This window comes from Lissotriton vulgaris, chromosome 9 (assembly GCF_964263255.1).
Source record: "Lissotriton vulgaris chromosome 9, aLisVul1.2, whole genome shotgun sequence".
NCBI lineage: Eukaryota > Metazoa > Chordata > Amphibia > Caudata > Salamandridae > Lissotriton > Lissotriton vulgaris.
Genome location: NC_141697.1, coordinates 151,434,706 through 151,447,244, shown reverse-complemented (window position 1 = coordinate 151,447,244; position 12,539 = coordinate 151,434,706). Strand labels below are relative to the sequence as shown.

Here is a 12,539-nt window from a genome sequence, read left to right as displayed (position 1 = left end):
ATTGCAGCCGTATCAAGGTATCTTAGAGAATGGAGTTGCACTTTCTTGCCCTTTCAGCGCATAATTATGGAACTTATGTGTTGCCTGTATGTGTGGCCTTGTTCATATTTTACTATGTTTTCTGATTAATTAAGAGATATTAACTCCCACAGCGTAGATTCAAGCTACAAGCATCTTAATGAAAATGTTCACATTGTTGTAGAGAAGCACTATGGTTCAGTAGAAACAACATAACTAAGGATCCTTGCCTGGTTTCAGGAGGACCAAGATCACCGCCTCCAACTTGGAGTCAGTGAATGTTTGGACCGCGCAAATATAATCACACATTTTGGCATGGGGTTCAACTAGAACATCTGGTTACACCTTATAAAAGCACACTGGTAAACCAAAGGGGCCTGTATTCTAGTTCTGCTGCATCACCGGTATAACCATTTTGACATTTAAAGGGAAATAGGCACTTTTACCTCTTTTAAAATGTCTGGAGTCACTGCTTGGGAGTATTAGTGTCCTAAGTAGACCTCATACAGATTCATGTCTATGCCTGAAAATGCTTTAAGCCTAGCCGGTGAACGAAACAGATCTGCCCTGCATCAGTCTGCGGTTTTTGTATGTAATTGCTTGTTTGGAAAGTCTTTATTTCAATGCTACCTTTACCTTCCTTTTCACAATTCTTCTGTCCCGTGTAAAGCATTTTTCTCTGGTTCTTCAGCAAGAAGGTGTTTTAGTTCTCCACATGCTTTGCTTAGAGTTTGATATGTTCTGGGTTGACAGGCTATCTGGAGTTGCTGCTCCAGGGCTAGGATTTGGGGTTCTAGTTCTTTTTCGTGCTAACGTTTAGAATGTGGGTAGATGAGAAATTAGCTCCCCTTTCAGGGCTGCTTTTGCTACTTCACAAATCTTTCCTAGAGACAGTTCCCCTGTATCATTTTCTTGGAAACAATGATGGATAGAGCCACCTACTTCTTAGTGTTCATGAGTGACATAGCCCTGAATGTTATTTTGTTTGGCTGTGCACTTTCCATGCCTGATGCCTCAGGATGGGTAGCACAAGTCTCAATAACCCAGGAGAATGGTCTGATAATGTGCAGACCCCTAAGGCCATGTCCAGGGCTAGTTCAAATGCGTGTCTGATTGTTTGAAGTAAATCCGTTCTAGAATGCTTTCTGTGTGCCCATGATAAGAACGTATAGTCCTTTTCAATTATATACCAAACCTCAAAGTCATAGAGCAGGGTGAAAAATAGGTAACGATTCACAACAAAACCTTAATTTACATTGCAGCATTGTGAGTCACAGAGTAGTCTGTTTCGTATGAGGCATAAGGGTTATAATGCCAAAGGTAAGATCTGAATCCTAATCTCAAGCAGTGGAGCATGTTTCCCTTTTCCGGTTCCGTCTCTGCGCCTTGCTGTGCTCCATGACGGTCAACAGTTTTTTCTAGGTGGGTGGCCGATTGCTGTGTTTTTTTGTTCATTGTCACTGTCTCTTGTACTTGTTCACTACAAGCTTTGAAGGTTAAGGAGGTTGCACACTCTCTCAGTGCACCATATTGTCTTTTTCACCATATGAAAACAAGTCTGACTGAATGCCCTCATCTGTATGGGATTGACTTTTGTTGCAGGGTAGATGGAATGTTGCGGAACGTTTTCAGCCTTGCCAGGGTTGCCAAGGATAGCTCTTGAAAAAGGGAGTTTTTATCCCCTCGAAAAGAAAAGGGCTTTTTGCTCTTGCTCCTGGCATGATTTTTTCTTTCATCTTGAAAAAATGCATGCTTATCAATTTGTCAGAAGGTAGAGCTTGAAAAATTTGGTAAGCAGAGTAAACTTGATGCATGCAGTTTAGTCCTATTTCTGAAGATTCTACTTCCAAAGCATATGGTCAAAGAGCTTTTTGATGTGCCTTTTGAGCTGGGGGTTGGAGATTTAAGAGTTGGCTCTCCTAGTTTTGATGCTGTTCTCACTATCCTAATGTCATAAAAAAATCATGGTATGTTGAGTCTCGAGCGCTTCCATTTGTTCCGCAAGGACATCCTGTTTGTGAACTTGTTCCAACTTGAAAGTCTCGACATGCTCTAATTTAATCTTTGCCCTTTTGTCGGTTCCAGTCTAAGTAAGATATTGATTTAGCTAGCTCTTGGCATAAGGAGGAGTATTCAGTCTTAAATGCATTGATGTGGAGCAGCATATCCCCTCTGGTGGCGGTATCTGTGCTGCAGAAGAGTCAAGAGCAAGCTCTCTCTTGGGCTTGCCTCATGTAAATGTAAATGTAGTAGTATTTGTATAGCGCACCGAATCGACCCCCGAAGGGGTATCTCAGGCGCTTGTACGCATACCGCTGTGGAACCCTTCCTGGCTTTTCCCTGTGAAGTGCCCACTCCTGGGTACCCCCAAGGTGAAGCCGGGCATCCTAGCTTTGTTGGGGCCGATGTGGAGATTAAGCAAGCTATTGCCCAGAGTTGCAGAGTGGGACCCATGATTTTAGAATAGGCACCGAGGCGAGAATTATCAGGTCTGAGGAAATTGAGCCCAAGACCCACCGAGGCGGGAATTGAACCCTGGTCCCAGGCTAGACCTCTGCATCAGGGTCTGCCGCTCTAACCATTGAGCCACACTTCTGCTTTTGTGGATTCGTTTTTGTGGCTTATGTTTGGAGGTCCACATAATGTAGTAGTACACCAGAGGTTCATAAGTCTCCATGTTTGTCTCTGCAAGGGTGTCAGGAGGCATTAACAAATTCCCAATTGGAAACAATGTATGTGCCAAGTCTGTGACCGTCAATAAAATATTAGTTATTGTAGTTAATGGTGAGCAAATGGGAAGCAGAGTGTGAAGCACTGAGCACCCAGTAGATAATCCAATCAGGGGTGCACTCCCAAAATGTAAACCCTCCACACAATTTAGAAAAGGGGAGAGGATCAGAACCAGATCTGTGGAACACTAATCTTACAACTTTAAGTACCCGGCAGAGGTGTAGTTTGCTTGGCTGTTTCCTCTCTATAATGCTCCATGTAAGCTCTAGGCTGTGCTCTACAGCTCAAGGAGCACTGTGGAGGTGGTGACCATAGCACAGCAAAATAGGCAAAAAAGCCCCAGGACCGGAGGCAACTGACCTCCACTTCTGCTCACTGTTTGCAGCAGGCGGGAAGATCACTCCCAGTTTTGACCCCATCACAATAATTTGCCACTCCTCTTCCTAACCAAAGTGCGGGGGATGAGGGACTCTGTCTGCAATCCAGCATTCACCGTCATGTCTTTCCCGTGCTGACTCCAGAGGGCTATCGTTTTGCAGTCCATCTACTGCACAGTTTGGTCTTTAGCAGCAGGCACCAACTTGTTGAGCCTCTGCGAGGCAGCCCATAATAGATTGCAGGCTTGCTCCCTGTTTTTACGAGTGTGTGGCCTCAAGAGGGTCAGCACCATGTGGTAACTTCCTCCATACAGCTCCCAAAGGCGAGACCTATTGGCTTTGCCAATGCTTGTTTGCTCTGCTGCATCTTAATTCATGTGACTGCTTCTTATAGAAAATGAACTGCTTTCTAGAATTGTACTGCCAAATCAGAAGACTGCATCTGAAGCAGTCCAGTTTTGAATGATCTAATATGTGACATCATCAGCAGTGGATTGCATGTGCGCGAAATATAGTTAGTACAACTAACTATATAGGAGCAATTTCAATGGTTTTGTATGAGTGAAATGTCCAGCTAACTATAACACCCCTAAAACTCATAGTTTTGTGAGTGAATTTCAAAGGTTTTTTAAAAGCGAATTCCTAACTATATAAGGCCTGAAACCTATGTTTTTTTCATTGAATTTCAAAGGTTTTTAAAATGCTAATTCCTAACTATATAAGGACTGAAACGTATGTTTTTTTCAGTGAATTTGCAAGGTTTTTCAAATGCTAATTCCTAACTACATAAGGCCTGAAACCTATGGTTTTTTCAGTGAATTTGCAAGGTTTTTTAAATGCTAATTCCTAACTATATAAGGCCTGAAACCTATGGTTTTTTCAGTGAATTTGCAAGGTTTTTTAAATGCTAATTCCTAACTATATAAGGCCTGAAACCTATGGTTTTTTCATTGAATTTCGAAGGTTTTTTAAATGACAATTTTTAAATGTATTAATTGTTATTTTTTTATACTGATTTACTACATTTTTGCAGGCAGGTGTTCAGAGGGCACGCCCCCTTTTTACAACACTCTGCAGCGCAACCCCTGGCGCGTTTGCAGAGGAGGAACTAATTCCCCCTGCATACTGGGGGTACCTGGGGGGCAACTAGCCCACCAGGAGCCTCTAGTATAAGCCAGGGGGCTGCATTGCAGAGAGGTGTAATGAGGCCACACCCTTTTTTACACCTCTCTGCAACGCAGCCCCCTGGCGCGTTTGCAGAGGGGGAACTAATTCCCCTTGCATACTGGGGGTCCTTGGGGGGCAACTAGCCCACCAGGAGCCTCCAGTATAAGCCAGGGGGCTGCATTGCAGAGAGGAGTAATGAGGCCTCACTCTTTTCTACACCTCTCTGCAACGCAGCCCCCTGGCGCGTTTGCAGAGGGGGAACTAATTCCCCTTGCATACTGGGGGTCCCTGGGGGCCAACTAGCCTACCAGGAGCCTCCAGTATGCGCCAGGGAGCTGCGTTGCTTTGCCCCAGGGTCGGCGGTCCCCGGAGCAGTGTGGGGGGGATTGGGGACCCCCCACACTTCTTTATCACTGTGCCCCCGTGATTTAGTCCCCCCGGGGGGTAATTTGAAAAAAAAGACAGGGTTTAAAAAAAAGAAATTGGGCCTTGGGGGTCCTTGTGGGACCACCTGGGCAGGCCTAGGGGGTCAGGGTGTGTCTACCCTGCCCCCTTTTTGTGTTCTACATGTTTGTTTTTCTGCTTTCTTGTGCCTCGGTCAACCGAGCACAAGATGGATGCCAACACTTCCTAGTTTGAAGTATTGACAGCCAATGAGCATGAAGCTTTCTCGGGAAGGCATGCTGATTGGCTGCCACTGTCTGTCAACACTCCAAAACAGAAATTGTTGGCAGCCATCTTGTGCCTCGGTAGACTGAGACACAGGAAAGCAGAAAAACAAACGTGTAGAACTCAAAAAGGGGGCAGGGTAGAAGCACCCTGACCCTCTAGGCCTGCTCAGGGGGTCCCACAAGTCCCCCCCCTACCCCCCCAAAAAATTCCGAAAAATCACTGGGGGGAACCCCCAGTGTCGCGCACGGTGCACGCCTATAGATATATACATTTTTTCAAATAAAATTTTCTCAACAACTACTGGAGGGATTTACACCATTTAAACAAAAGGCCGTACTGCGTACCAGTCCCTACCATTTTACCAAGTTTGGTGTAATTCCGTTCAGCGGTTCGGGCTGTAGCCGTGTCTAATCGTCCTATGGAAAATAACATGAGGAAAACACATTTTAGGACCCCCCCTATTTTCTCAGCCCCCACTTGACGAATCCCCCCAAAACTTTCAGGGAAGGAGCGGAGCGGGCCATCTTCTTTGAGAAATTCGCGGAGATTTATCAACCGGCGCCAACGTTATTCCCAATAGAATGTTGGAGATTTCCTATGGAAACTAGGTCCTAACTATATATACCTACTGGCGACCGCCAGTAGGATCTCCATCCATCCAACCATCCATCCATCCATCCACCCATCCATCCATCCATCCATCAAGCTTTTAAGGAAGCACACGACAGCAAGTTAAAACCGGGAGGTTTATTTCAAAGCAGGAACCAGCATCTGCATTCCAGTTAAAATTAATTGTGCCTGACGCATTTCAAGGCTTCTGCCTCTTCTTCTTAGGCGACTTGGAAATTGTGAGTGTTTCCAGAAGCTTGGTTTTGTACCCAGCTGCATGCTATTCATTAATTGGTAGCCTTCAGTGTGCATATGCTGGCTCCTCCCGGTTTTAACTTGCTGACGTGTGCTTCCTTAAAAGCTTTTGGGCCTTGATTTACATGAATTAACAGGGCAGCCCTTGTCCTGGAGGAATGCACCATCACGGATGGAGAGGCTGCTGGTAGAAACAATGTCCATGCCTGTTGCAGCAGAGCATGTGAGGAAAATTAACCAGCGCTACATTCTGGGTTCCACTGAAGGCGCAATTCATTTTAAACCTAGCACCTATAAGATCAAAGCTGCAGGCCGTGTCTGAGGAGGGAGTGTCTTCCTCTGGGAGCCTTGGGTCAAAGGCGCAGTGAAGATTTCTACGTTCCGACTTGGACGTTTTTATGGAACTCAAAAATCTCCAGTGGGATGTGGTAGGAGGCCACTAGGGATTCCCCTTTGGCAAAGGACCGCTGAACAGGATTTGATGAACCGGAAAAGAGTGTAATGGGAGAAGCCGCAGAGTCAGACCCACCATCAATGCACATTGGGTTGATAGGCGAGCAGGTTGGTCCCAGTCTCCTTTTGGTTCTCAAAGCAGTTTTTGGCCAAAAATGTTTAAGCCCTCAGTTTTGGGAGTAGTCCATCTGGGCACCTTTAGTACCACAACCAAGTGTCCAGGACTGGTGGGACACCATTTGGGAGTTCAGGACTCATTCAGGCTTGGTCCAGGTGCGGGTTCAAGATAGTGAGAGCCTTTTGTGTCCCTGTGACTCTGAAAAGGAGGCCAGTAAACTCGCCCTTGGAGTCACTCTGCTAGTCTTAGGTTCAGGTGAAAATGCAGGGCTCAACAGCGTGGCTGAAAAGTTTGTGTCTGAGGTCCTGTTTTAATACTCTGGTGCTCTCCTTCTGGAAGGTGGTAAACACCTCTACACAGTGGCTTTGAAGTGCATGGAATTTCCTGACTCCCCTACCCTGGCTCCAGCCAGGCTACAGTGACTATGTGGTGTTGATAGGTCCTTTGTTTGAAGGCAGTGCACTCCCACTTCAGACCCAGATCTCTGTACTGGGGTGAATGCATGACATTGTTCAGCATTCTGTCCATCAATTGTTCTTTTTGCATTTGTCACCCGAGTGGGACAGGTATGCCCAGACGTGGGTCCCGTGCTCTCCATGCCACTGGAGTCAAGCTAGCCTGGCTGATGAGGGGTGATACCCCGAAACCGGTTCTTGAATGCTTGTTTTCAGTCCAGAGTGGACCTGGCCCAGCAGTTCGGGCTGGACTGTTACCATGGGGAACATGGTTAAGACTGATTTGCATATGGCTGGGTCTAAACTGGAATGGCATGGAGAGCAAAAAACAATGGATTTAGGCCCAGATCTCTGTACTGGGGTGAATGCATGACATTCTTCAGCAGTCTGTCCATCAATTGTTCTCTCTGCATCCCTGTCCTGCCAGCAGATGGCCCATTAGGCACACCTAATCGCTCTATTGTGTGACTGTCTAGGAGAAATTCACAACGTTTATCTGCCAGCTATACCCAGGCATGTGTCCCAAGACAGCTGCAGGCACAAAGTGAACCGTGAAAAAGGACCGTAAAATGCCAATTTTCTAACAGTTTTTTTTTTTTAACAACAAGGGGTGGTGATGGACAGAGTTTCTGAATTAAGCAGAATCCTCTCACCCAGTCAAGAGATCAGGGCTAGATCCAACACCGTTTTTTTTAGCTCACTGCACCATCCCAGCTCAGAACCTGGCTATATGCAAATTAGTCTGTTCCTGTCCCAGTGCATGATGGGAACAGGGCAAACCAAACTACCAAGCCAATTCTTACACTGGGAAGGAAACAAGCTTCCGGGGACCGGTTTCTGGCATTTCAGCCGTCGTCGGCCTGGCTTGCTTGAATCCTGATGGTGCAATGAGCAAGGGACTCACATCTGAGTATACTCTTCCACGCTTAGGGTGGACAAAATATTTAACAACAAGGGGTGGTGATGGACAGAGTTTCTGAATTAAGCAGAATACTCTCACCCAGTCAAGAGATCAGGGCTAGATCCAACACCGTTTTTTTAGCTCACTGCACCATCCCAGCTCAGAACCTGGCTATATGCAAATTAGTCTGTTCCTGTCCCAGTGCATGATGGGAACTGGGTAAGAGTGGTCTGCTTAATTCAGACACTCTGTTCATCACCACCCCCTTTTCTGAATCGTTTTTGGCCACTATAGGTGTGGCAGGGTATACTCAGACATGAGTCCCTTGCTCACTGCACCATCAGGATTCAAGCAAGCCGGGCCGACGACGGCTGAAATGCCAGAAACCGGTCCCCGGAAGCTTGTCTCCTTTCTGGTGAAGAATTGGCTTGGTAGTTTGGTCTGCACTGTTCCCATGATGCACTGGGCCATGGACAGACTCATTTGCATATAGCCAGGTTCTGAGCTGGGATGGTGCAGTGAGCTAAATAACGGTGATGGATCAAGCCCTGATCTTTGGACTGGGTAAGAGTGGTCTGCTTAATTCAGACACTCAGTTCATCACCACCCCCTTTTCTGAATCGTTTTTGGCCACTATAGGTGTGGCAGGGTATACTCAGACATGAGTCCCTTGCTCACTGCACCATCAGGATTCAAGCAAGCCGGGCCGACGAAAGCTGAAATGCCAGAAACCGGTCCCCGGAAGCTTGTCTCCTTTCTGGTGAAGAATTGGCTTGGTAGTTTGGTCTGCCCTGTTCCCATGATGCCCTGGGCCAGGACAGACTAATTTGCATATAGCCAGGTTCTGAGCTGGGATGGTGCAGTGAGCTAAATAACGCTGATGGATCAAGCCCTGATCTTTGGACTGGGTAAGAGTGGTCTGCTTAATTCAGACACTCTGTTCATCACCACCCCCTTTTCTGAATCAATTTTCTAACAGTGGCACTTTCAAAACTAATAAAAAACAGACTTTACCATTAAATAGGGTTTTTCATTACATTTCCAAAGACACCAAACATGAGATAGCTACCTGCTTCCAATGGAAATTACACCTTATTAAAGGTAATACGGAATCTCCAATGTAGACCTACGGGAGGGGTACGATTCACAGAAGTGAAAAACGAATGTAGGTGATGTTCACTACCAGGAAATGTAAAACTTAAAAGTTCATGTCCAACCTTTTAATTACAGTACACTATGCCCTGTGGGCTACCTAAGGCCTACCTTAGGAGTGACTTATTTGCAACAAAAAGGAAGTTTAAGGCTTGGCAAGGGGGTTTTCTTGCCAAGCCGAATTTGCAGTTTAAAACTGCTTTCAGGCTACAGAGGCAGGTCTGAGATATGTTTTAAGGTGTTACTTAAGTGGGTGGCACAATATATGTTGTAGGCCCACTGGTAGCATTCAATTTTCAGGCCCTGGGTATATGGTATACCTCTCTACAAGGGACCAATTTAACTATATTTTAGGTGAAACCAGGCAAAGGAACATTACACCTGCCCTTGTATTTTGGGAAAATAATTTTCAAATTGTTCTTAATGCAGATGCTACAGTGAAATTTCCCGGGACTGGTGGTGGCAGTTTGGATGGTTTTCAGCAGTATGATGTTCCCACAAGATAACTAACAAAATAATGCTTTCTGTAGTATTACAATATATTTAGCTTTACACCATGAGGCAGTGCTACAGAATCTGATAGCGAAGAAGTACTAGAGACAGAAATGTAATTGAATCCAAGACGGTTGGAATGGATACTGAACTAGCTGCAGAATAATAAGTTGTAGGTGCACAGGTAATAAAAGCTATTTAAATAAAGCTTAGCTCAACCGTAGTTGCAGAAGTCACTGGGTCCATTCTATAAATTGAGTTACACCTTTGATCTCAATATTTCTAGGAAGGAGTTCAGCAACTTGAGCCATTCCTGTGCTTTTAGAGTAGGCATACTCAGTACCCAGATATTTTACACGTAATTCCATATGTCCTGGACAAGGTGAACGTTTATGGCAAGTTACTGTTCAAACCAGTTTGAGTGGGAGTTTGAATGACAGTCGTAAGATAGGTGTTGGGAATATAGTGTTGATAAGGCATTGGACCATCACCTCATTACCTGATTTCCGAAGGGCCTTCAAGACCGGACTGTTCGAGTGATACTCTGGGTCTGGGACATGCAAGCGCCTGGATACACTATTAGGTGATTAGCAGCGCTTTATAAATCCTGTTTGATTGATTGATTAAAGAGCTTGTGAGAGAGCGAACTGGTCAGTACAGACCGATAATTAGCACTACATATGGACGGAAGACAATCTGCTGTGTATTGTTTGTGGTCAATATGGAGAGGTGGGTGCAGTTGATTAAAGTAGTTCGGTACTTTGTACAATGGTTGTAAGGAGTGAGAGAAGGCCAAGGATATGACTGGAGTGGATTGCTTTGAGTTGAGTTGAGTGGAAGTTGAAGGGCACACCGCTAAGATGTGGAGTTGGTTGAAGCAGATAATGACGCACTAAATGATTGGATAACCAGATTTTTGAATACGATACTCCCAGTCAAGACAATTCGGGCTAAAAGAGCCAGGACCTCGGCCCCTTGGTACTCTGAGGAGCTTAGGGAGACAAAACGTAAGTGCAAAAGGCTAGAGAGGAGATGGCGTCTGGGCTACACCGACCCAGATAAAACTTTATATAGAAATTCCATCAGGGACTATAAGCTGGAGATCAAGAAAGCTCAATCTCTGTATTACACACAAAAGATCTCTGAAGCCAGATCTAACTCCAAGGAGATCTACCGGATTGTAAAAAGTCTCACTGTCCTCCCCCAGCCTCCTATAAACAGCGATGATTTACAAACCCGGTGTAATGATATAGCTGACTTTTTCTATAATAAAGTAGATCTTATCTATTCCTCTTTCCCATCCATCCGCCTAAATAGCTCAGAAGCCACCCTGGAGTACTCTAAACGTGACATCATAGTCAATCTGTCACCTGTGCTGGAGAAATTTCCTCTGCTACACTTGGACTTACTAGCCACCTTAATGGCCCAGGTCAAATCGGGCTCTCCCAGTGATCCCGCTCCCCCGAACTTTTTAAAGGCTGTTAGCCTTATCATCCTTCCTGTCATACTGGAGGTACTTAATGCCTCAATTTCCACTAATATAGTTCCATCTGCATGGAAAGAGGCTAGGGTGAGAGCACTCGCGAAGAAACCCAATATAGATATTAACAACTTCAGTAACTATCGCCCCATTTCCCTGCTCCCGTGGGTCAGTAAGATACTGGAAAAATACATCAACAGCCATCTGACTACCTTTTTAGAGAAGAACAGACTACTTGATCCCTCACAAACTGGTTTCCGTCCCAAGCATGGGACAGAATTCGCCTTATTGGCGGTCCTGGAGGAAACAAGAGGCATCTTGGATCGGGGAGGATCGGTGGCAGTCATCCTCCTCGATCTGAGTGCCGCTTTTGACACTGTGAACCATGAAATCTTATTGCAGCGACTCCAGGATATTGGGATTCAAGGAGGAGCGTTGAAATGGTTTAAGTCATTTCTAACCGATAGAAACTTTCGTGTTTTTGAGGGAAACACCACCTCCACCAGCAGACCCCTCAACTGTGGAGTTCCGCAGGGTTCTTCGCTTAGTCCGACGTTGTTTAACGTCTATATGAGTCCGCTGGCTGGGATCGTCCATTCATATGGTATTAAGATCGTTACTTAGGCGGACGATACCCAGCTGGTGGTCTCTCTGACGCCGGCCGAGGATCCTGCGGCCATGGTGGATCTAGTGGCCTGCCTGAGTGAAGTTAACAGCTGGATGACCCTGTCTTGTCTCAAACTCAACGGGGACAAGACAGAGGTTATGCTATTGGGATGCTCGGCTCCATCTGAGGTTGGCACTATTTGGCCAGCCTGCCTGGGCCCCCCTCCAAGAATGCTATTAAGAGCTTAGGCATCTGGCTGGACAAGTGCTTAACGTTTGATCATCAAGCTGTTGTGCTATCTGCCACATGCTTTGGCCTTATTAGAATGTTGAAGAAGATTCTCCCCCTACTACCATTCGAGGCCAAACAAACTGTTGTACAGGGATTGATTCTCTCCAGATTAGACTTCGGCAATGCACTCTATCTTGGAGCCCCTGACTCCACATTGAGGAAACTACAAGTGATCCAAAATTGTGCGGCCCGGACTCTGCTTCAAATTCCCCGTAGGACTTCTGTTAAATCCGGATTGATAAAACTACACTGGCTCCCTATCAGGGAAAAGATCAGTTTTAAATCCCTTTGTGTCGCCCATCAGTCATTCTGGGGAGCCGGTCCAGCAATTAGACGCTCCTTAATTACCCCTTACCTCCCCAGCCGACAGCTACGGTCTACCAATGCTTTTCGTGCTGTCGTGCCTAAGGTGAAACGGTCCAGATTGGGAGGTCGTTCTTTCTCCCTGAATGCTGCTAGGCTGTGGAACAGCATACCTCTGTATCTAAGGTCTAATTCAGATCTCACCTCTTTTAGGAAGCACCTGAAAACTATTTTTGTTTAATAAATAGACTCTTTTTTCTTGTCTCTGATAATTGCTTCGTTGTCTGTACACTGTCAATCATAGCGCTTGGACGCCTCCGGGCAGCTATCTGCGCTCTACAAAACACATTTTTATTTCATTTCATTTCAGATGGCTGTGGCAGATTTAATAATTAACTAAAAGAGAAGGATGCTAATGTGGAAGTTAACTAGTAATTATATGTTGAGGGGGCTGATAAG

General features: G+C 45.6%; 1 protein-coding gene across 2 annotated transcripts in view; it reads left to right on the top strand.

The window, feature by feature from the left end:
* Positions 1-12,539, top strand: part of LRRC57 (leucine rich repeat containing 57) — a 134,671-nt gene that overhangs the window by 108,677 nt on the left and 13,455 nt on the right. The gene's annotated exons all lie outside the window — the stretch shown is intronic.